Genomic DNA, 22,811 nt, shown 5'->3' on the forward strand with positions numbered 1-22,811 from the left:
AGCTTTCCAGAACTGACGACTACATAGGTAGCAGATGGAAATCTATAGTAATTTGCCTCCTCCACTGGTACTCTTCAGAGCCATAGTGTGTTGTGTAACCCATACACAATGTGACCTAAAACAAGCACTTACTAGATATCTTTCAAGTGGAATTCAAACATAGGAAGATGTGATAGTGTGAAGGTCAGTTCTACTGACTTTCCTCTATTCTGTTTTGCTCATGAAAGCAAGTTCCTAGAGTGCATTTCAGCGATGATTCAACTGATGGATATTTGCTTTACATACAATATCTGGATTCACAATAATAGTCTGCAGCTGTGATTCCCCACCTTAACCTTGGTTGTACATTAAAAATTCCTAGGGTGAGGCGCCTGGGTGGCTCAGTCGGTTAAGTGACCGACTTCAGCTCAGGTCATGATCTCACAGCTGGTGAGTTCACCCCGCATCGGGCTCTAGGCTGACAACTCAGAGCCTGGAACCTGCTTCAGATTCCGTGTCTCCATCTCTCTCTGTCCCTCCCCCACTCATGCTCTGTCTCTCTTTTCTTCAAAAATAAACAGTTAAAAATATTTTTTAAAAAATGCCTAGGGAGCTTTCAAAGCTCCCCACGCCCACACACCCAACCCATTTACACAGAGGATCTTGAGAGTGGGACTCAGACCTCAGGTTTTGTTTTGTTTTGTTTTAAGGCTTTCCAGAAGTTTCTGGTATGCAGCCAAAGTTGAGAAACACTGCTGTAAAGTAATCCAGAACTGTGTGCTCCAAATCCAGGAGTCTGTCTTTTTCCCATTAACTCCTTCTCATCCTTGGTCCTTGACCCTGCCCCCACCCCACCCCACCCCAAGCCTCCGTAGGCCTCTGGGACCCTGATCTTTGCCCCTCTGTTTAACACAGCCATAGTGAAGACGGAAGCCTGGGTGGCACAAGGGTGACATCTAGTGGTGAAAATAAATTTGTCAATTGTCCCATTTCCTGGAAAATTACAAGAGAAAGTCACCAGTGGAACCTGATCTGTGTGCATCCTTGCATTGGCTAACCCGTGCTTTTCTGTCCCATGTAACTTATGACATTCTGGGAAGATCACCAGGCTGAACTGCATTTTTGGAAACCAGAGGAGAGGTTTTGGTCTCTGCTGAACTCAGTCTTCACTTTCAGGGTGCTTTGCCCCCCCTGCCAAGAGGTCTACTGTTCATGGCCCTTTTATCACTCACAGGCACAGCCTGACAGCCCCTTGCCTCAAGCCTGGCAAGCATGCCAAGCTTTCCCTGTTTCACTCCCATTGCCACTAAGTGCTTGTGTGCACATGGCTCACCTGGCCAGGCCCCTCAGGTGGCAGGCAGACAGGGGGTGTGGGTGGGGGTGGTCTCTGATTTTCAAGTGCTCAAAGGCCCTCCTCATGCTCTGTGCCTCCCTCCATCGATACCTCTGCCGCTCCCAGCAAATGTAGGGGAGTTGATGCCTGTGGGCATTATATTGGATTACTAGGGCCGCCATAGCAAGGGACCACAGACTATGTGGCTGAAACAACATAAATTTACTTTCTCACAGTTCTGGAGGCTGGAAGTCTTGATAATAGTGTTGTCCAGTTGATTCTTTTGAGTCTTCTCTTCTTGGCTTATAGATGGTTGACTTCTTCCCGTGTCTTTATATGGTCTTCACTCTGTGTGTGTCTGTGTCCCCATCTCTTCTTATAAGGACACCAGTCATATTGGATGAAGGCCCACCCTAATGACCTCATCTTAACTTGATCACCTTTTAAAGGCCTCATCTCCAAATACAGTCATTTTGAGGTACTTGGGGTCAGGGCTACACCAGATGAATTTAAGGAGGCGGGGACACAATTCAGCCAGTGACCAGCATGTTTAGCTAATATGCGAGATGGAATCCAGTAGATAAATTCTTCTCCCTTTTTCCCTGTTGACTATTTGGAGACACAGTAATTCTAGGCAGCCTCTCTGAGCTTGACCTTGGAGACCAAGTAACCTTTTGGCCCCTTAAAAAGCTGTGGCCAGCTCAGTAATGCATTCTGTTCTTCTTTGTCACACAACCCCGTTTCCTTCCTACTTACTTCAGATAGTGCTCCCTACTGAAGTGTTTGCATGTAAGATTTTCTTTCTAGAGTCTAGTGGTGCCCATCTTTCATATGAATTTCTCTGGTTTCACCAAGCTTAGGCACAATGAGAAGTTGCTGGACATTGATTTGGCTTCCTTGTGTTGTGTCAGATCAGTTCCACATAGCCAACCCTAAGTACTTAGTATATACAAGAGGATATAGAAGTATAAAACTGAATGAGGCCTGGTACTTGATATAGATAATACAGGGCTTTTATAAGAGGCATAAGTAAAAATGGCTTTAACACAATGGGAAATTATTGTTAACATTTTAATAGTTTCTTAAAAACTCAAAATGGTAAGAGTTGTGAAAGGGATAACGTCTGAGGTGTCTGTAACAGATGTAAGCTCAGGACCTCACCCAAGTTTCTCTGAATTAAAGTCTCTAGTATTTGTGACAAGGAACCTGCATCATTAATAATCTCCCTCCCACCCAGGAGGGGCACCTGGGTGGTTCAGTCGATTAAGTGTCCAACTCTTGATTTATGGTTCGTGGGTTCAAGCCCCATGTTGGGCTCTATACTGACAGCGTGGAGCCTGCTTGGGAGTCTCTCTCCCTCTCTCTCTGCCACTCCCCCCACCTCTCCCTCTCTCTCAAAAATAAACATTAAAAAAGGCTTGGGGCGCCTAGGTGGCTCAGTTGGTTAAGCGTTCGACTTTGACTCAGGTCACGATCTTACAGCCTGTGGGTTGGAGCCCCACGTTAGGCTCTGTGCTGACAGCTTAGAGCCTGGAGCTCGCTTCGGATTCTGTGTCTCCATCTCTTTCTGTCCTCCCCACCCCCCTCCCAGCTCATGCTCTGTCTCTCTCAAAGATCAATAAACATTTAAAAAAAAAATTAAAAGCAAGTCTCCTCAGGAGAATTTGGTATATGATAAATATTGAGAGCTTTTTTTAAAGTTATGCTGTCCAAATAGAATAGTGCTTTGCACAGAATGGGGATCCAAAAGCATTGACTACGTCGGTGAACAAAAGTATGAGCCAATAAGGCATTTATTTGGAAAGGGACCCCACATCTTCCATATCTTCTAGATTCCAAATCCAGTGCTGTTTCCCTAAACCCCCTTGGAGAGCACCATTTGGGATTCCTTAAGTTAGGAAGGCATTAAGCCGTTGTTGAAAATGGGCCTCTGCTGTTCTCAGTTCTGGAGGCTTTTCTGCAAGCTGCCAGAACTCAGACGCTACACCGGCTGGACTCATTGCCCAGCCTGTCCAGGGAGCAGGTGGTTGGCCTGAAGCTTCGAGAGGCAGTTAAGGTCAAACTCCCCACTGTCACCAGGGACAGTTGTTCTCAAGAACATCTTTCATAAAAGAGTGAAATCCTCCTACTCAAATAGCCTTTGTCCTGAGAAGAGAGACAACTTTATGATTACTTTCTAATAAAAGTCTGTGCTAAGCTTGATTTCTGTGGAGCGTTCTGCAAGGACTGATAACCCCTGGGATCATCCAGCTGATGGTGGATTGAATTCAATCCTGAATTCTACTACCATGGGCTCTTGGGGGGTAACTTCTAACCTCTCTTAATGGAAAGGGACAAAGAAAGGCCAGTTCTGGATTTGTGAGGTCAGGCACAGCTCAGGCAGCATGGAATTTACGGAGTTTGCTGCCAGCTCAAGCTGTTTTCTCAAAATGACTGTCTCTCAAGGGAGAGATATTATGCTAATATTGTTAGAAGCTCAGAGGTTAGGTTATAAAACAATATTTATCTGCTCTTTTGTCAGCTTTATTTTTCGTTTTGGTTTAATGGTTGTTGAAAATGTGGGGAAATCAAGGGAGATGAAAAATTGCACCAAATAAAAAAGACTAAAGAAAGAAAAGGAGGGGAGTAGAGAGTCAGCAAAGAGCAAGTGAGCACAGTATATTCACAGATGAGAGAATGTGGTAGAGTGAACGGGGAAGAGACTTTAGGTCCTGCCTCCCTCCTTTTTCCTTTGAAGAGAGTACGGTGTGTAAGCTTCGCACTGTCCTGACCCCGCCCCAAATTGTCAGTGACGCTGTTTTTTCTTTCCTCTAAGCCTGAAACAGGTATTGAGGGATACTCTCAGAAAGTTGTAAGTTGCCTGAGCACAACACTGAGACCCCCCCAGAGACTACTGTAAGTCTAATGCTGTCTAGCAGAGGGTGCAGCCACAGAAGAATAAATGTCTGGACTTATGCCTTTGTCCGGCCCATGCCGGCTGCCCTCCTCTGTGTCTCACCATCTCCTGGAAAAGCTTTCAGCTGAATCCTTCATGCTCGCTCTCTCAGAAATACAGCCTCATGGGGCTCCTGGGTGGTTCAGTCGGTTAAGTGTCCGACTTCAGCTCAGGTCATGATCTCACGGTTTGCGAGTTTGAGCCCTCGAGCCCAGCATTGGGCTCTCTGCTGTCAGCACAGAGCCTGCTTTGGATCCTCTGTACCCTGCCTCTCTCTGCACCTCCCCCGCTAGTGCTTTCTCCCTCTCTCAAAAATAAATAAACATTAAAAAGGAAAAAAAGGAAACACCGCTGCATGTAATCCCTTTGCTATTTAGGGGCAGAGGTACCCAGGCTTGTGAGGGAAGAACAAGGATTCTGGACTCTGATCTGCCCCATTCTCCTTTCTCTCTCTCCCATATGAGGGTGAGACACTGAAAAATTGGAAGGTCAGGGAGGACGTTGTCCCATGGGACCTCTGGGTTTCTGCTCCCCACCACAAACCCCTAGAAGTAGAAGTATGGGACATCCTCCCACTGTTAGGAAACGTATTACAACGTATTCTCTTCTGCTCAGTGCTTTGCCTTTGTTGAAAAGAGAGAGGGGAGAGCAAGAAGGAATTAAGTGAAAAGGTTATTTCAACATACGATTCTGGTTGCGAATATTATGTTGTTCACATCGTTAGGAGGGTCAATTATGAATGTCCAGGGGAAATGACTGTGCCCTCTCTTCTTCTCTTATGTTCTCTCTTTTTCTCCCCTGCCAGTCTTGATACTTTCCTGCAAGGAGCTACCTGCCGAGTGAAGGTCAGGACATAATTTTGAGGTAAAAATGTTGCTTCTTCTTTGTATGAAAAAAGATGTTAATTATAAAAGAGGAGTATCATTCGAGGTAGTCCTGCTTGTTTATTTTTGCTTTTGTTGCCCTTACTTTTGATGTCAAATTCAAAAAATCATTGCCCACAGCAACATCAAGGAGCTGACCCCCTCTGTGTTCTTCTAGGAGTTTTATGGTTTCAGGTCTTACATTCAGAACTTTAATCCATTTTGAGCTGATTTTTATGTATGGTGTAACATTGGAGTCCTGTTTCATTCTTTTCCACATGGACATCTGGTTTCCCCAACACCATTTATTGAAGAGACTATCTTTTCTCCATTGTATGTTCTTGGTGCCTTTGTCATAAATTAATTCACCATATGTATATGCATGGGTTTGTTTCTGTGCTCTCTATTCTGTTCCATTGATCTATGTGTCTCTTTTTATGCCAATAAGATACTGTTTTGATTACCATAGCTTTCTTGTATAGTTTGAAATCCAGCAGTGTGTTGACTCCAGCTTTGTTCTTCTTTCTCAAGATGCTTTGGGTGTTTAGGGTTTTCTGTGGTTTCATACACATTGTAGGACTGTCTTCTCTATTTCTGTGAAAAATGCAATTGGAATTTTGGTAGGGATGACATTGAATCTGCACATCAGTGTGTATAGTAGGGACATTGGAACAACATTCCCGGCCTTTTTCCCCACAGAAGGCAAAATGACTTGTGATGGAGGTTTCAAACCCCCCCTATCTCTGCTACTTGGGATCTGTCCACCTGTGTCTTCTCATCTGCTCTCTGCTGCCCCTATCAGGGGACGCATGTGACTATGACCAATTTGTGCCAGTGTCAGGATAAATAAGCACGTCTGACTCAGGGTTAATTAGCAAGACCACGTTACACCAGGCCTGGTCCGTTTTACTCCAGCTTCATCGGTAATAAAGGTGATAGTTTTATCTCTATCTACCTGACTTTTTTGCCCATCTTTCAGGGGGAGAAAGCAGACTGTTGCTTAATCACTTCTTAAAACTTCGAAACAATCATTGCTAAAAGGGCAAGGCAGAGCCATGAGCAGAAAATGGGCCAAGAATTTTGATGGTAGACCAAATCCAGGTCTACCTGGAAAAGGAACACAATGCCTGGTGTGAAACTGCTTGGGCATTTGCCAAAGGTGCGTCTTCCTTAAGACACTGTACTTCCATCTACCAGAAAATGGTCATAAGATGCTGATTTGCATAGAACGAGACAGTTTACTATCATTCTTCTGGAAATTGCCACATTTTGGGTGCAGATGGATGTCTAAGATGAGACTGGTGCCCTCCAGAGTTGTGTGGTGCCCTACCTGTCCTGCAGGCAGCACCAGTAAATGCTGGTGTCCTACACCGTATTGGGAAAATGGGGACACCCATACACCAAGTTCCTTCTTTCCTCACTCAGTGCAAGAAGCCCTCGAGTAAATAGGGCCCTCAAAGCTCCTTACTGGATTGGTCTTGCCCTGTCTGTGACTCAGTTTGGGCTCAAGGAACTATGCTTTTATAGCTATCTGAAGATATCTGAGTTCTGTACGAACCAGCCTCTAACATTATCTTATTTTAGGTCTTGGATACCAGATCTTTTTTAGAAGCACCTGACCCTACAGCTTGTTATTGTTAAATACCAGTCACCCAATCCCCAAACAATTCACTAATGCTTATGCAGGCCAGCCACGGGCCAGGATTCCTGTGCAATCACCACTCAGTCTTCCCCATCTCCACAACAGCCTAGCATAGTGGGTACTCAAAAAGCTGGTGAATGAATAAATGAATGGATAAATTCCTCATTTGTATACATAGTACAGCATCCTCTCTGAGTCATGTTTGTCTAGAATGTATTCATTCGTATATCGCCTTTGTGCCTTTTCCCAGAACTATTATATTGTTAGTGTTCTTTAAATTGGCTCACTTTTTCCCTTAAATCTTTTGAGTAAAAATCCTCATCGAGTGAAAAACAGTATCTCGGTATCTTTGTGCTATGGTAAAATGTTCAAACCTCACACCACTGAAAAACATGTTATGTAGTGACTATTGTGCAAATATCACAACTCAGGAAGCATTGCCCTAGGTCCTGGGGTCCACCAGGAGCTGAATCAAGATCCAACAAACTCCCAGATGCCAGCTGAATAATGCAACCTGCAGGCCTTGTCAAAGGCAGTACACATTGTGACACTTGTTAGCAATAGGATAGGGAGAGCTGGTAGCACCAGGAGAGGTTGGCCATAGGCTCACAGGCTCGCAAGCTGTCAACCCTGTCAAAAACAAAACAAAACAAAACAAAACCAAACAAAAAACCCAGAGCCATGCCTGCCAGCCAGAGGAAATGAATCAGAACAATTATTCAGAGTCATTTGTCTGGAAGGGGGAAGAGACTTTTTTCTTAGTTTTCAGGAAATGCTTAGGTAAGCACGAACCCTGCTGGGCAGGCTAGCACCTGCCAAGTCACTGTCTGGAAACCCAGATAATTCCAGACTCTGCACTTCCCGATGAAGTCCCCTTGGCATCAGTTGTCAGGGCTGTCCGATGGCTCAGTGAGAAAGCTTCTGCTCAGCATCCTGACAGAAGACACTGCGTTCCTACATCTGCTTGCTTGTCAGGGAACAGGTGTCACTGGGTGGTACTGCCCTGGGTGTGATAAACACCAGTCAGGAGAGGCAGGTGAGGCTGACTTGCCTAGCAAAGCTATGGAGGCCACTCTGGGCCCAGGAACAGGGCTAGAGGAGAAGCCGCCCTCTTGGTTCTAACTGTGGGGTGCCTTGGACATACCTTAGTCCACCAAAAATATCAGAAAAATAAGGGGAAGAAAATGTGCTAGGCACTGTGCTGGCTGCTGTAAGGATAGACATTGTATATCCATCTTTTACAAAATGTTAGAGCAAGCCTTTATTTGTAAATAACCAAATAATAAAGCACTCATCCTGAACTTACTGGAAGGCCAGGGAATTTCCCAGGCATTTCTGAGAGTTCCCAAAGACAGCTTTATGTTCCCAAAACCCATTTGCTTTCCTCTGGGGTGCCTTCTGAATTTAAGTTCATTCATGTTGGCTGTGTCGAAATCATGTCTCCACAGTCCAGTCTCTCAGATCACTTTGCACATTGCCACACACACACCTCACCACCAGAGTAGATGCAGGGTCCTCCTTGAAGCCCCAAAGCACAGCAAACACAAGGTTGCCATGCCAGATGTGTTTGATCAGAGTGTAAGAATGACATGAGGACACTACACTGTAGCTGGACATCTGTTGTCACTGCTTCTAGGACACATCAGCCCTGCCCCTTCCCAGGTACTCATTCCTGTCACTGTCACCCATAGCTGCTGACCTCAGGGCATGACATAGGGGCTCACTTATCTACCCAGACAAAAATCCTCCTTCAAAATTCCTATATTTATAATTCCAGCCCCCTTCTGTTTTTCCCCATCCTCATGACCCCACAAGAGGAAGTAGAAAAAATTTTTAAAAGGTAAAAACAACTCTCTAGAGACAGATCACCTGTGATGAAGACAGCCCTGTAATTATTAAACAGGAAGTTTGACCATCCTGTCTAAAGTATATGCATTTGAATCTTGCCATTTGCCTTTACCTCTGAATGACTAAATTATTTCTGTATTTATGTATGTATTCATTTATTTAGTAGACCTGCATCACACCTGCTGAGTGCCAGGCACTGTACTGTGCAAAGATTAGCTCCTTTAATCTGTATAACAGTCATACGAGATAGTGTCTACTTTCACTCCTATTTGACAGATGAGGGCTCTGAGGCACAGAGAGACTGAATAACTTGTCTGACATCACACAGCCAGCAAGGAGCAGAGCAGGATTTAACCAGGTCAGTTGGCTCTGTAGTTGGTTCTTAACTACTTGACTATACTTCTCTGCAGTGGTCCCCATCCACACTGAGGGAGACCTAGTCCCAAAGACAAGCCCAAGCTTATACAGTGGGGCATAAGAAAAGAATTGCTGTCCGGTGTGTCCCCTCTTCCCACCATCAAGGGTTCAGAAATATTGTTGTCTTAAAGCCCCTCCCCCAGTTACATTATCCAAATTGGTTTACATAACAACCCTATTCGTTGTATGTTCTCTTGATTTTACAATTGGGAAAACTGAGGCACAGTAGGCAGTAGAGCTTGGATTTGACCCCAAACCTGGCTGACTTTAAAAAAAGTATGTTCTCAGGGTGCCTGAGTGGCTCAGTTGGTTAAGCATCTGACTTCGGCTCAGGTCATGATCTTGCGGTTGGTGAGTTCATGCCCCACGTTGGACTCTGTGCTGACAGCTCAGACCCTGGAGCCGGCTTTGGATTTTGTGTTTCCCTCTCTCTCTGCCCCCCTCCCACTCACATTCTGTCTCTCTCTCTCTCTCTCAAAAATAAATAAACATTAAAAAAAATTTAAAGGGGAACCTGGCTGGCTCAGTCAGTTAAGCCTCTGACTTCTGCTCAGGTCATGATCTCACGCTTTGAGGGTTCAAGCCCCACATCGGGCTCTGTGCTGACAGTTCAGAGCCTGGAGCCTGCTTCAGATTCTGTGTCTCCCTCTCTCTCTGCCCCTCCCCTACTTACACTCTTTCTCTCTCAAAGATGAATACACATTAAAAATTTTTTTAATTTAAAAATTAAATAAAAAATAAAAATAAAAAAATACGTTCTCTCCACCATACAGAGCACTGTGTCTATATGATGCTACTAAAGATAGTATTTTTTTTAACTTGCCTCATTTTAAATCTTTTACGTACAATGCTAAGTAAGACTTGAAGAGTTCAGAAGGAGAAAAACTAGATTTCAAAGAAAAGCTTATGCAATGATCAACTGCATAAGTAATGTGTTTGAGTTCTGTGTGAAGGAAAAAAGAAACTTGCCATAGTTCTAGTTAGAGTGTAAGTCTTTGGGCCAGGCACATTCCTACACACCTTCCTTAACATGCTTTCTGCCTCCAGGTTCTCTTGCCCATCAACCTCCCATTCACTCACAGCCAGTGAGGATCTCTCTCAAAGGCATTCATCTCCTCCAAATATGGTGATGACAATAGTAATAATAATACCTTCAACAGCCCTGTTCATCCAGTGGATATTTATTTAGGTGCTCATTGGAAGTGCTCATCTATCAGGATGTCTGGATTTGAATACTGAGCCCACCATGTCTTAGCTATGTGACCATCGGCAAGCTATTTAACCTCTTTGTGCCTCAATTCTTTGTTGTAAAGATAAAACGGAATTACATATGTAAAGTGTTAATAGCAGTGCCTGGCATATAGGTAGGAGCTCAATAAATGTTAGTTGTTACGGTTAGAATTTGCCAACCATAACAGTAGGTACTGGTGACACAAATAAAAAATAAATGTAGTGTGACCGCAACTCAAGTTAAACCATAACTGAGATGAACATGCATCCTTAACTATGACTGCTACTTGGTTAAGCAAATGTTATGTGGGAGTAAAACTTTACCCAGCACGGTTTTCTGTCTCTTGACCAGTGCCTCAAAATCAGAGGGATCCTGTGGAAGCAATGCTGAAGTTATCTGCATATTTTTTCAATCTTGGCTCTAGGTGAAAATTAAGAGTCCATGATGTTGGGAGAGGGCAACTTCTGACAATATGTCAAACGAGCTCATGTTGCAGGACTTCCTTAGTGCGACAAATCCTAGCTAAATTAAAACTAGAAAAAAACTAATACATAGTCTTTTAAATATATACACTTTCTCACATCAGCCATGTGCTTGGCTTTATGTTGAGTGCTAATGGTATAAAAAGAAATACCTCGGTGCTAGAAAAAAAATAAGAAATTGAGGCAAAAGCATTAAGAGATAATGCTGTACTCATCCGCAGGGTTACTGGTCTTATATATAGGTCACATGAGCTAGTGATTGAGATTTTTACAACCACACAAGGGCAAGAGACTTGGCTTTGGAGAGAGAGAGAAAAAGAGAGAGAGAGAGAGAGAGAGAGAGAGAGAGAGAGATTGAGCTGTAACTAAGCCCCATGCATAAGGCTGGGAACTTTGGATGCTATTCTATAAAAAGGAACATAAAAAGAATCCACAAAAAGGAGATAAAACTTCATTCTCCATCTCATGTAAGTTTCTATATAACCGTGAGTGAGAAAACAAAGTCACCATAAGAAATAGAAAAATGTTAAGCTTGAAGCACGTGTAGTAGATGACCAGAATTCACGTTATTATCGTAATTCAGAAAAACCCCAAATAGTAAATAGAGGCAAAATTTGTTTTGGAATTAGTGTGACCACAAGGATCTTAGCAGCTAAAAATTCAAAACCACTCTGCAAGGATACTTCCAGGACACATGGGTCTCCCACAGGGGAAAAAAAAAAAAAAAAAAAAAAAAAAAAATATATATATATATATATATATATATATATATATATATATCTGAACATAAGTTCCCAATTAAATTATAAATTAAAAAACAAAGTTATCACAGGGAAATCCAGCAGGTAATAAAAAGAAGAATTAATACACAACATGGAAAAAAAAAGAAAACAAGCTTAAAAAAAGATAATATGTAAAATAGAGACAAAATGATGAATCAGAAATCATATTAAAAATAAGGAGTATGAACAAAATAATATGCATATTTGAAAAAAAGCAAATAAAACTTTGAAGAATAAAAGATAACATTAAAATTGAAAACAGCAAGCTGAATTTAAATAGAAGATTAGATACAGCTGCAAAGAGAATCAATAAACCAGAAGAGAAACCTCAGGAAATAAAGTAGATTATGTCATAGAGAAATAAAATTATAAGCCATTTTTAAATGAGGACATAAGAAGAAAGTTTAAGTGTACATGTAATAGAAATTTCAGAAAGAGTGAATATAAAGATTTCAGAAGGAAAGAATAGAAAGGATGAGAAGAAAGCAATATATAAAGAGATAATGGCTGAGAATTTTTCAAAGACGATTTGAAAGGCACACTGAGTCCTGAGAAGAGAAAATAAAAACCATCCTATACCTTTACATGCCATGGTAAAACTTCTGAACCTTAAAAGCAATGGGAGAGAAAAAAAAGACCCTATGACCCTACAAAAGAATTAGAATTAGATTGACTGCAGAGTTCCTATAAACAGCAAAAGAGACCAAAGAACTGTAAAATTATGTCTTCAAAGTTCTTAGTAAAATAACTGCCATCCTGAAATTCAGTGCCAGCTCTCATATTCAAGAGCAGTGGTGAAACACTACATTGGTGAGCATTCTAGAATGATTAAGTCCAAGCCTTGGTCCCATGGAGCAGCAGATTAAAAGGATGCTGGGAATCCCTGTAAACCAATATTCGTGGACTTAGAATTTCCCAAAAGAAAACAGAATCATCTTTTTCTTTCTAGAAAAAGAAGGGAAATCCATTAGGACTGATTTTAGGTTCTTAACCTACTCCAGCCTCTGAACACAAATCTCCCAAGACAAGCTGGGTTCATATTACAGGCAGGTGATTGAACTGGCCTGAGAATTCCTGATGGAAAACACACATAGTTGTCTGCATTGGTCAGGAAAACTCTGAAATTGTCACAGTTTCCAAGAGCTTATTGGATACTGAATGAAGTAGATAAGTTTATAATTGTTATAAAAAGTGGGTGTGCTCTAAAGGTGGGAAGTGGGGTGCCATGGCCACTCAGAGAGAAGACGCCGACTCCTCATTGTCTGTAGTTCAGACTTAGCTTGACAGTCTATGTCTTTCACCATAATGTCCTGTCATAACTTCTCCAAAATAATCTTTCACTACTCCCCAAGCTAACACTCCCCTCCAAATGATTGGACTCTTCACTAACCCTTGAAAACAAGTCCCATTTTAATTAAAGTCCCATGTTAAATAAATATGGGCTGTTTGTTGGTTGATTAGTTGACTGGTTGAGTAACAAAAGCAATTCAGATCGCCTTATGTCTTGACATTTCAGTTGTGCTAAACCGCTGTGGACAGATTATAAATCAGGTTGTACATAGAAAGAGAAATCTCTGTTATAAAGCCATGTGACCTAACCTCCAGGTTGCAACAACTTTTCGTTAAAGCATGTAGTATAGTACAGAAGTTTAGATGCCAGCTTTGGAGACCGATTTCCTGAGATCTAATTCTCATTCTACTATTAGCTCTGTGACCTTGGGTAAGATATTTAATTTCTTTGCGTCTTGATAGCAAACCATAGGAATAAAATTAAGGCGTTACTCATAAAGTACTTGCAAGAATTTAATGAAGCAATATATGTAAAATTAAAATGTGCCTGATAACTGGCACATACTTAATATAAGTTAGCATGCATTGCCATTATTTTTATTAATGCTTAAATGCAGAACAAGGAAGAAACATCTGCTATTTGATTTATATATTATTGCAGGTAAGAGAAGGGCATCTAAATGAAGATTTGGAGAGGACCATGCAATCTTCCAATTTCCTATAATTCTACACCAATTCTCAAAATATAGAGTAACTACTGAGACTAGATACCAGGTCCTCAATCTACCATTCATTCTATCAACTCTATCACTGGTATAATACAGGTCTCCTGGCTTATAATCAGCACTTTCATCATTTCATTATTATTTTTACAACAATTTCACTGATAGTACTTACCTGACAACCATTGCTATTATCACAACCATAACTAATGCCACTGTTGTGTTATCATTGCTTCCTCCCCACTAGAAATCATTTATGATGCACCAGCCTTGTGCCAAACACTCTAAGAAAGTATTTTCTCAAAAAAAAAAAAAAAAAAAAGGATTGTCTCTAGTCATTATAACAACTCTGCAAGAATTATATTTCTCTCCCCATTTTACAGATGAGGAAATTGCTAAATAGCTTGTTCAACATTCACAGCCAGTGGGCAGAAGGGTCAGGATTCACACCTAGATCCTGCTAGCTCTCAAGGCCATACCTTTTCTACTTTGCCAACCTGCCTCTCTACCTAAAATGTACTGGAGCACAATAGAACAGATTTTTACCAGTTTTACAGCTGTTTCTCTCAGCCTGCAAAACAGATTGCTCCCAGTTGCTGAGCCTGATGATTGGTGCCAATTTGTCAAAATGCCAGTGGAGTTTTAATGATTTAGAAAAAAGCACAGGCTGATGGCTTTTTCTACACCCAGCAGATGCCTCTGTTCCAAGAACTCTAACAGCATCAAAGTGGAGCGCACCCCCTGACTTGCAATGTTTCCTGCAAATGACAAGTCTGTGGACGTCATCTGGGGACCAAGGGCAAGGATGAGCTCTGTCAGGCTCATCTGCCGGGAAAAGGGGAGCAAAAAAAACAACCAAGATAAAACCACCATGGGGCTGGAAATCTGGCAGAGGATGGCCTGAAGATTAGTTTTAGATTAGATAAGTCCTGTCTTCCTCTTGGTATTTGGAAAGCCTTGAAACTTCAGCTTTCTTACTTTGGCTCTTCTGTTCCAGCTCTTGGCGTAATTATTTTGATGAAGTGCATCCCGAGATGAGAGCCTCACTGACGTCTATTTGACAAGAACTCAGAGCAGTAAAGGGGAGAAGAAAGCTGTGTGTGCAGCTTGGAAGCCACAGATAAATGGGGCCTATTCACAAGGCAGTGTGAAAAACGGGAGAGTGATGGTAGCCATTTTGCAAGGTGCGGGACTTATGGACTCATAAGTCTTTTAGAACTTGGCAATTGTGCTTCAAAATGATGGAGAAAAATGAGCAAGTGACTGCACACCAAATATAACCCACCTTTCTGAGAGCAGGAAGCAGGAGCCCATGCTCATGCCTCATGTGGCATTTCTGTGCACGATCCATCATCTGGGCTGGGGAATTCACAGGCCTCGGAAACCTCTGCAGAGCCTCAAAGGTAGGATGTGCTTTGAATTCTGAGTTATTACAACTCATTCAAATTCTCATTTTCCACAGGGTTGCTAAATCTTATCGGGAGCTGCTTTTCTAAGGTAGGTCCAGCATCTTAGCAGACAAAGGGGACAAGGAGGAATTCTGAGAGGCTCTAGGGAGAGAGAGCATAATGAGGGTGTAGGAGTGGTAAACTTCCAGGTAAAGGGAGTTGCCTACGGCAGGCTGTTAGAAGCCTACATGGTGGTGGTGGTGATGATGGTGATGACAATGACAACGATGACAGTAATAGCCCCTCCTACTTGCAGAGCATTTACTCTATGCCAAGTCCATGCCAAGAGCCTTCATAGGCAACAGGTGTCATATGTCAACAGGTGTCATATGTTTTCTCCTGCCTCTGGCATCTTACATACTTTGTTTTCAGTCCCCTACCTGTTTTTTATTTTAGGCTTCAGGATTGAAAAGTCTGGTTTGTGGGAGGGTCAGACCATGGAGAATACATGATCAGGTTTTCTGAGATAGAGGTATGGTTGCAGATGAAAACAGAGTTCTCAGACTAGAGTGGAGGGAGAGTTTCAGAAGGGACACAAAGCTTTGGTATTGATGAGGGTCTCTAAGAAAAGAGTCTTCTAGCTGGACACCCTGAGAGCTGGCTATCTTAGTTTTTTCACTAAGTTTTTGGCAGTCATAATGAAATACCAGTGGGGGACTTAAGCAACAGAAATTTATTTTCTCATGACTCTAGAGGCTAGAAGTCCAAGATAAGGTGTTGGTAGGGTTGGTTTCTTCTGAGGCCTCCCAGAAGAGAGGTTAGTTTCTTCTTGGCTTATAGATGGCTGTCTTCTTCCTGTGTCTTCTTCCTCTTGTGTGTGTCTGTGTCCTAATTTCCTCTTCTAGTAAGGATACCAGCCATTTTGGATTAGTGTCTACCCTAATGACCTCATTTGAACTTGAGTTCCTCTTTAAAAACTCTATCTCCAAATACAGTCACATTCTAATATACTGGGGGTTAGTGCTTTTACGTACGAACTTTGGGGGGCAATCATTCAGCCCATAACAATGGTCTCAGGGACAAGGAGCACAACAAAACCATAGGTAGTTTGGGGAAAGAGGGGAAAGTATGGAGGATTCGCTAGATTCTCTTCCCAAATAGTATAGCAAAGCAATGAGACCCAATAGTAAAAATGGCTGTGTGTTGTATTTATGCAGGAAAGCATGAGCTCACCTCACAAAGTTTGTCAAATCCAGAGTGGCCAAGCCCTTTGTCCCGAAGAGCAGGTCAGACAAAGCACAGATAGGTGGAGACTCTAAAAAACTCTGTCATCAGAAAAAAGGGAAAATGAAACAATAGCATTCTACCTAAGATACGAACAAGGACATCTCAGAGAATATCAGCATGTATAGATGTTGATAGCCAATCTTGCCATTTGTGTAACACTTACTATATGCCAGGTTCTGTTATAGGTTATAGCTTCATTTGAATCAGATCATTTCATTCTATCATCAATCCTACAAAATAGCTATTATTATTACTCACACTTTACAGATGAGAAAATTGAGTCATAGAGAGAACTTGCCCTAGGTTACAGACAAGGAAGTGAAGAACCAGAATTCAAGCCATAGGCCAAGCTCTTGACCAGAACAAAGATTAATCACTACCCAGCAATATATCCACACTGATTATAAAAATATCAAATGCTTCTATATATGTTGGCGTACAACTGGTAGTCCAATACTCCTTAATGCTTTCTTGCTGCCCTGTCCACCAAGACCCCTCCCCTGGGACCCCAAGAACAGAATCCCTACATTAACAATTAATTCCAGGGTCTGCCAGACTCCTGTTCCAGCTCTGCATGTCCCATTCAGACTGATGAGACCCAGTGCCATAGTGGTGCTTCTTTTTTTTAATATAATTTATTGTGAAATTGGCTAACATACAGTATGTAAAGTGTGCTCTTGGTTTTGGGGGTAGATTCCCATGGTTCATCGCTTACATACAACACCCAGTGCTCATCCCAACAAGTTCCCCTCCTCAATGCCCAACACGCATTTTCCCCGCTCTCCCACCTCCCCCATCCATCTTCAGTTTGTTCTCTGTATTTAAGAGTCTCTTGTGGTTTGCCTCCCTCCCTCTCTGTAACTATTTTTTTCCCTTCCCTTCCCCCATGGTCTTATATTAAGTTTCTCAAGATCCACATATGAGTGAAAACATATGATATCTGTCCTTCTCTGACTTATTTCACTCAGCATAATGCCTTCCAGTTCCATCCACATTGCTGCAAATGGCATGATTTCATTCTTTCTCATTGCCAAGTAGTACTCCATTGTATATACAAACCACATAGTGGTTTTTAAATATCTTGAACATTAGTCCTGCCTTATACCCCTGTATCATATTGCCTCTTGTGGGCCAGAATGTCCCCACCAATACTTTGGAAACATTACATCATTCAGGATCAGCTGTAGCCACAGCCCCCACAGCCAGTGGGTTCATCTAAAAAGTCTTGCTCATGCTACGTGTCCAGCATGTGTCAGCAAAGAGTCTCTGCTCATCATAGTCACTCAGGGGCCCAGCTGATTAAGCCTCCACCCTAAGGTGTGCTTACACAGATACCAAGGGAGAACCAGACTGTGGCATATCAAATGCTGACTCTTAATTCTCCTACCAGGAAGTGACATATGTCATGTCCACATACATTTCAGCGGACAATGTGAATCACGGGGTCATGCCTATCTTCAAAGGGGCCAATCCTACATGTGTCTAAAAGAAAGAAAGTAGAAATGTTTGGCACAGAGCACTGGTGAGCAACCCACATGGCCAGCACTTAGTGACAACACATGGAAGCTGAGAATCCTACATGTTCTGAGATGATGCTCCCTTTTTTTTCCTATTTTTTAATGTTTATTTTTGAGAGAGAGAAAGAGAGAGAGAGAGAGAAAACACAAGCAGGGGAGGGGCAGAGAGGGAGAGGCAGACACAGAATCTGAAGCAGGCTCCAGGCTCTGAGATGTCAGCACAGAGCCCAACATGGGGCTCAAACCCACAAACCATGAGATCATGACTTGAGCTGAAGTCGGACACTTAATTGACCCTGAGACACCCAAGCACCCTCTGAGATGATGCTTCTGACATGGGGGACTTATAATAAAAAAATCAAGTTCTAATAACATTAAGTAATTGTATTTAAAAAATACCTGGGTTCCTCAAATGATATTTATATATACAACACTTAAATTATTTCATCAAATAATTATATAAAACACTTTAAGATGATATTTTATTCCTGTTTTATAGACAAGGACACTGAGCTACGGTAAGTAACTTGCGTGAGGACATTACCAAATACTACAGCTAAGATTTGAACCCTTGTCTGCCTGGCTCCAACACTTTCCAGTTTTAAAACACATGCTGTCATTTATTCATTCATTTTACAGTTACCTACTGAGAGCCAACTATGTGTTAGGCACTATAATGAAGTTGAGAATACAGCAAGGTCTCTCCTGCATGGAGCTTAAATTAGGATAAGGGAAGAAGACCCAGAATAAAAAGCAAGGAAACAACTATGTAAACAAGAAGATATCGAGTAATAATAATACTATGATGAAAAGAAAATGGAGAGTTACATGATAAAGGGGCTACTTTAAGGAGGTGATATTTGAGCTCAGACACAAATGACAAGAAGGAGCCACCAATGTGAATGTTTGAAGGAAAAGGCATTTGGCCCAAAAAGAACAGTTAGTTCCAAGGCCTCAAGGTCAAGATAAGCTTGGAAATGAAAGGACCTCTTATGTAGTTACAGTCAGATGTCAGCTGAGGCTACAGTCCAATGAAGGATCCACTGGACTGGATGTGCAAGATGGTTCACTCAATATATATGGCTGGCAGCTGAACTGGGGCTTCACCTATGCCCTCTCCATATCACACATGGCCTCTCCGAGTAGCATGAACTTCTCACAGCATGACAGTGGGGTTTCAAAAGGGAATGTCCCAGACTAAACATTCCAGGAGGCAGAAAACAGAAACTAGCTTGGAGTTAGCACAGAATCACATCCACAGTATTCTAATAGTCAAAGAAATGACAAGGCCTGGCCCAACTCAAGAGGGTTAAACTGGGTTAAACAGTGTTCCCCCAAATTCAGGTCCGTGCAGAATCTCAGGAATGTAACCATATCTTGTAGGGTCTTTGCTGATGTGCTTAGGTAAGTTCAAATGAGGTCATACCAGATTGGGTGGGTCCTAAATCCAGTGACTGTGGGATGAGCCCTAAATCCAGTGACTGGCATCCATATTAGAGGAGAGACACAGAGACAGAGATGCAGAGATGGAAGCAATGCACTGGGAGCCAAGGAACAGCAAGGATTGCCAGCAGCCTCCAGAAGCTGGGAGAGGCAGGGAACATCCTGAGTTCTCTGAAGGAACCCACCCTACAGACACCCTGATTTAGGAATTCTGACCTCCAGAACTGTGAGAAAATAAACTTCTGTTGTTTTAAGACTTTCAATTTGTGGTAATTTGTTACAGCAGCCTTAGAAAACTAAGAAACAGGCAGAGAAATAACTCCTCCTTCTGAAGAATGTGACGGTCACATTGCAGAAGAGAAAAACAATGATGGCGGATATTATCAGGGCCATCCTGGGAAAAATACCACCTGCTACTAGTGTTCATACCCCAAACAGGGTAATAGTCTCAGGAGCTATCAGGTTGGTTTCTTCTTCCTTTAATAATTTGTATGTTCTATGTTTTTGTGAGTGTGTGTGTGTGTGTGTGTGTGTGTGTGTGTGTCTTGCTGTAGGGCTCCCAGTATCTTCCAGTATCTTCTTGGGAAAGTGTTGGGGTGTGAACAAAACAACAACGTTCTTTTCCCTGGGTTAGGGCTACAGCTTACACCTCAACCCGTGAGTGTCACTGTTATTTTTGCCGGACTGAATTTCAAACTTTTTCTCAGCAGGATGTAAAGATTGAGCTACAGCTTTGACAATTTCTGAGCTCTTGCTGTGGCTGAGATCAAGGAACCATAGTTAATCACCAAGGGGTTGGTGGATGCTGCTGCCACTTCTCCACACAAAGCACCAAGGCCAACCTAGCTCAAAGCTAGAAGACCACAGGACCTGGGCATATTGACAGCTACTCATGGGTCTGAAAAGATGGAGTGTGTCCCAAGCACTGAAGAGGCTTCTGCAAGTCTCCTGTGCCTTCTGAACATGCCTCAGGAAGCTGTTCTTCAGCCGTTACCTAGGAATTTGAGATTTAAGCTTGAAGCTTAAAGACCATGGAATCACTGGCATCTCATTGGGAACTGAGACAGTGGATATGGACACGCTTTGAAAGATGTAACAAATAAAAGCAGAGATTATTACGGATGCTTAGTGTCAAATCCTTCTACCATATGCCTCCACTAACAGGAAACTCACTACCATATAAACATGTTACAGGCCCAGCCCTCAGTGGTGAGGAAGTTTGCTCTCTGTCCAGATAAATTGGTGGTAGGCAGAGGAGGTGGGGAGAAAGTCACCTGTGAGATAGCAAAGTTCCATTACTATGCATGGATGTAAGAATTAAACCTGCGTGACGAGAGGCCCAAGTTGAGAATCCAAAAATAAAATTAGCCCAAGATGATTGAAACCATAGGACAGGTTTCAAGCAGGATTAAATGTAAAACTACCCCGAGGGAACATTTTCACAATACAAGGTAATAATTTGCTCTTCCCATTCCCAAACAAAAAGGAAATGTAAAAAACATTCTGCCAAAGGTTGAGTTTACTAGGGAAAAAGATTACAAAATACATGAGCAAATGAATCTTCATGAAAACATGTGATAATAGGAAAATTATCTGCCCCCTACTCCATTAAACTGGAACTAATATAGTAAATCTAAAAAAGGTGTAAGTGAGCCTGGGTGGCTCAGTTGGTTAAGCATCCAACTTTGGCTCAGGTCATGATATCATGGTACAGGGGGTCAAGCCCCACATCTGGCTCTGTACCGACAGCTCGGAGCCTGGAACCTGCTTTGGATTCTGTGTGTGGGTCTCTCTCTGCCCCTCTCCTGCTCACGCTCTGTCTCTCAAAAACGAATAAATGTTAAAAAAAATATTCTAAAAGCTGTAAGTATATTTGAAATGAATAAGTATATTTAAAATGAATAAATAAAAATACTGATAGATGGGGGACTGAAAAAAAGCTATTTAGTGTTTTTAAAAATAACAGGTAAACCTTCAAGAAGTTAAAACCGAACTATTGAAATGAAAAACCCAGTGGTTAGCTTAAAATTAAATTAGATACAGCTAAAGACAGAACAAGTAAACTGGGAAAATTATCTAGAATGCAACAAAAGGATATGGAGAAAAAATGTGAAATAAGAGTTAGACATTGAAGATAGAATGAGAGGGTCCAAAATATATCTTCAACCTATTAGTGGCTAACCAAAGAACTTCAAAACATAAGGCAAAAATTGACATAATTACAAAGAAAATATGACAAATCCATAGTCACAAAAAAATGTTTTAAGACATCTCTCTTAGAAACTGATATATTGAAAGACCAAATATGAGTAGTATTTAGAACATTTGAAAAATTTAATAAGCAACCTTGAGCTAATGGACAAATAGAGAAATCCACCACCACAGAGAATACATTTGTTTTCTGGCTCATGTAAAACCAGTGCAAAATCTGACCACAAAATAGCCCTTAAGTAAAATCTTGGAAAATACCAAAGAATAAACATTTTGCAGTGCCGTAAAATTAGAAATCAATAACAAAAATACAGTCTGCTAAAGCCACACTTGGTAACTGAAAATACATATCTTCATAATTAATGGTTCAAAGACAAAATTATAATGGGAATTAGAAAATATTTAGAACTTTGTATGGAAACCAATTTGACAATAAATTATATTTAATATAAAAAAAGAAAATATTTAGAACTGTGTAACAAAATCAGCATATCCAGAAGACTTTGTGACATTGCTAATATAGTACTTTGTGGGAAATTTATAACTAAATTTGTATATTGAAAAACAAGGAATTTGAAAATATTTAGCAAGCTGTTACAATAAAGATAGAAACAACAGAATAATCACAAAAGGAAAAAGGATGGAATAAATAGTAAGAATGAGAGTACAAGTGAATGAAATGGGAAACAATAAGACGAACCAAATCAAAATTATCTTCAAAAGACTAATAAATTATACAAAAGATTGATAAAAAAAGACAAGACAAAAATTAACAAAAGATTAACAAAAAATTAACAAGACAAAAATTAATTCTAATAGAAATGAAAAACAGTGGACAGATCTGCATATATTTTAAACTATAAGAGAACACCATGCTGTACTGAACATTCTTGGTAGTTTATTCATATCAGAATTTGGGGGAAGGGGTATATACCTAGTAAAATTTCTGGGTTGAAGAATGAATATACCTTCTACTTAAATACATATTGCCACCTGGCTTTCCAAAAGGGGGTTGTAGTACTCACTTATTTATAGGCTTGCCAACATGTAGTATCAACAGGTTGTTATTTATTGTTTTGGGTTTTTTTTTTGCAGCTGGATAAGCATGAGATGGTCTATCAATGGTTTCAATTTGCATTTTCCTGGCTATTAGTAAGTTGGCAATATTTCCATATATTCTTTTCTGTGAATTGCCCTTTCATATCTTTTGCACATTTTACTAGAATATTGTTTACATTTCTCTTTTAGATTTGTTGGAGCTCATTGTAAACTCTAGACACCAATCTTATGGCAATTAAATGCAAAGCAAATTTTTCCTGATATGGGAGAAAATATATTTGCAAGCCATTTTGTGAACATATGTTTTCATTTCTAAAAAATAGATGCCCGGGAGTGAAAAGGCTGTATCACAATTCAGAAATGCATTCAACATTATGAGAAA

At 41.3% G+C, this 22,811-nt stretch overlaps 1 long non-coding RNA gene across 2 annotated transcripts; it reads left to right on the forward strand.

Annotated features, from left to right (window-relative positions):
- Nucleotides 1–5,050: 5,050 nt before the first annotated feature.
- Nucleotides 5,051–20,264, forward strand: LOC122240147. 2 transcript variants are annotated; one of them, XR_006219504.1, is made up of 3 exons: nt 5,051–5,111; nt 14,522–14,927; nt 19,867–20,264. It is a non-coding gene; the product is annotated as an uncharacterized LOC122240147 (long non-coding RNA). The 2 variants fall into 2 exon arrangements; XR_006219505.1 differs by having other exon boundaries at nt 19,870–20,264.
- The last annotated feature ends 2,547 nt before the right edge of the window (nt 20,265–22,811 follow it).

Source organism: Panthera tigris, chromosome B4 (genome assembly GCF_018350195.1).
Source record: "Panthera tigris isolate Pti1 chromosome B4, P.tigris_Pti1_mat1.1, whole genome shotgun sequence".
Classification (NCBI taxonomy): domain Eukaryota; kingdom Metazoa; phylum Chordata; class Mammalia; order Carnivora; family Felidae; genus Panthera; species Panthera tigris.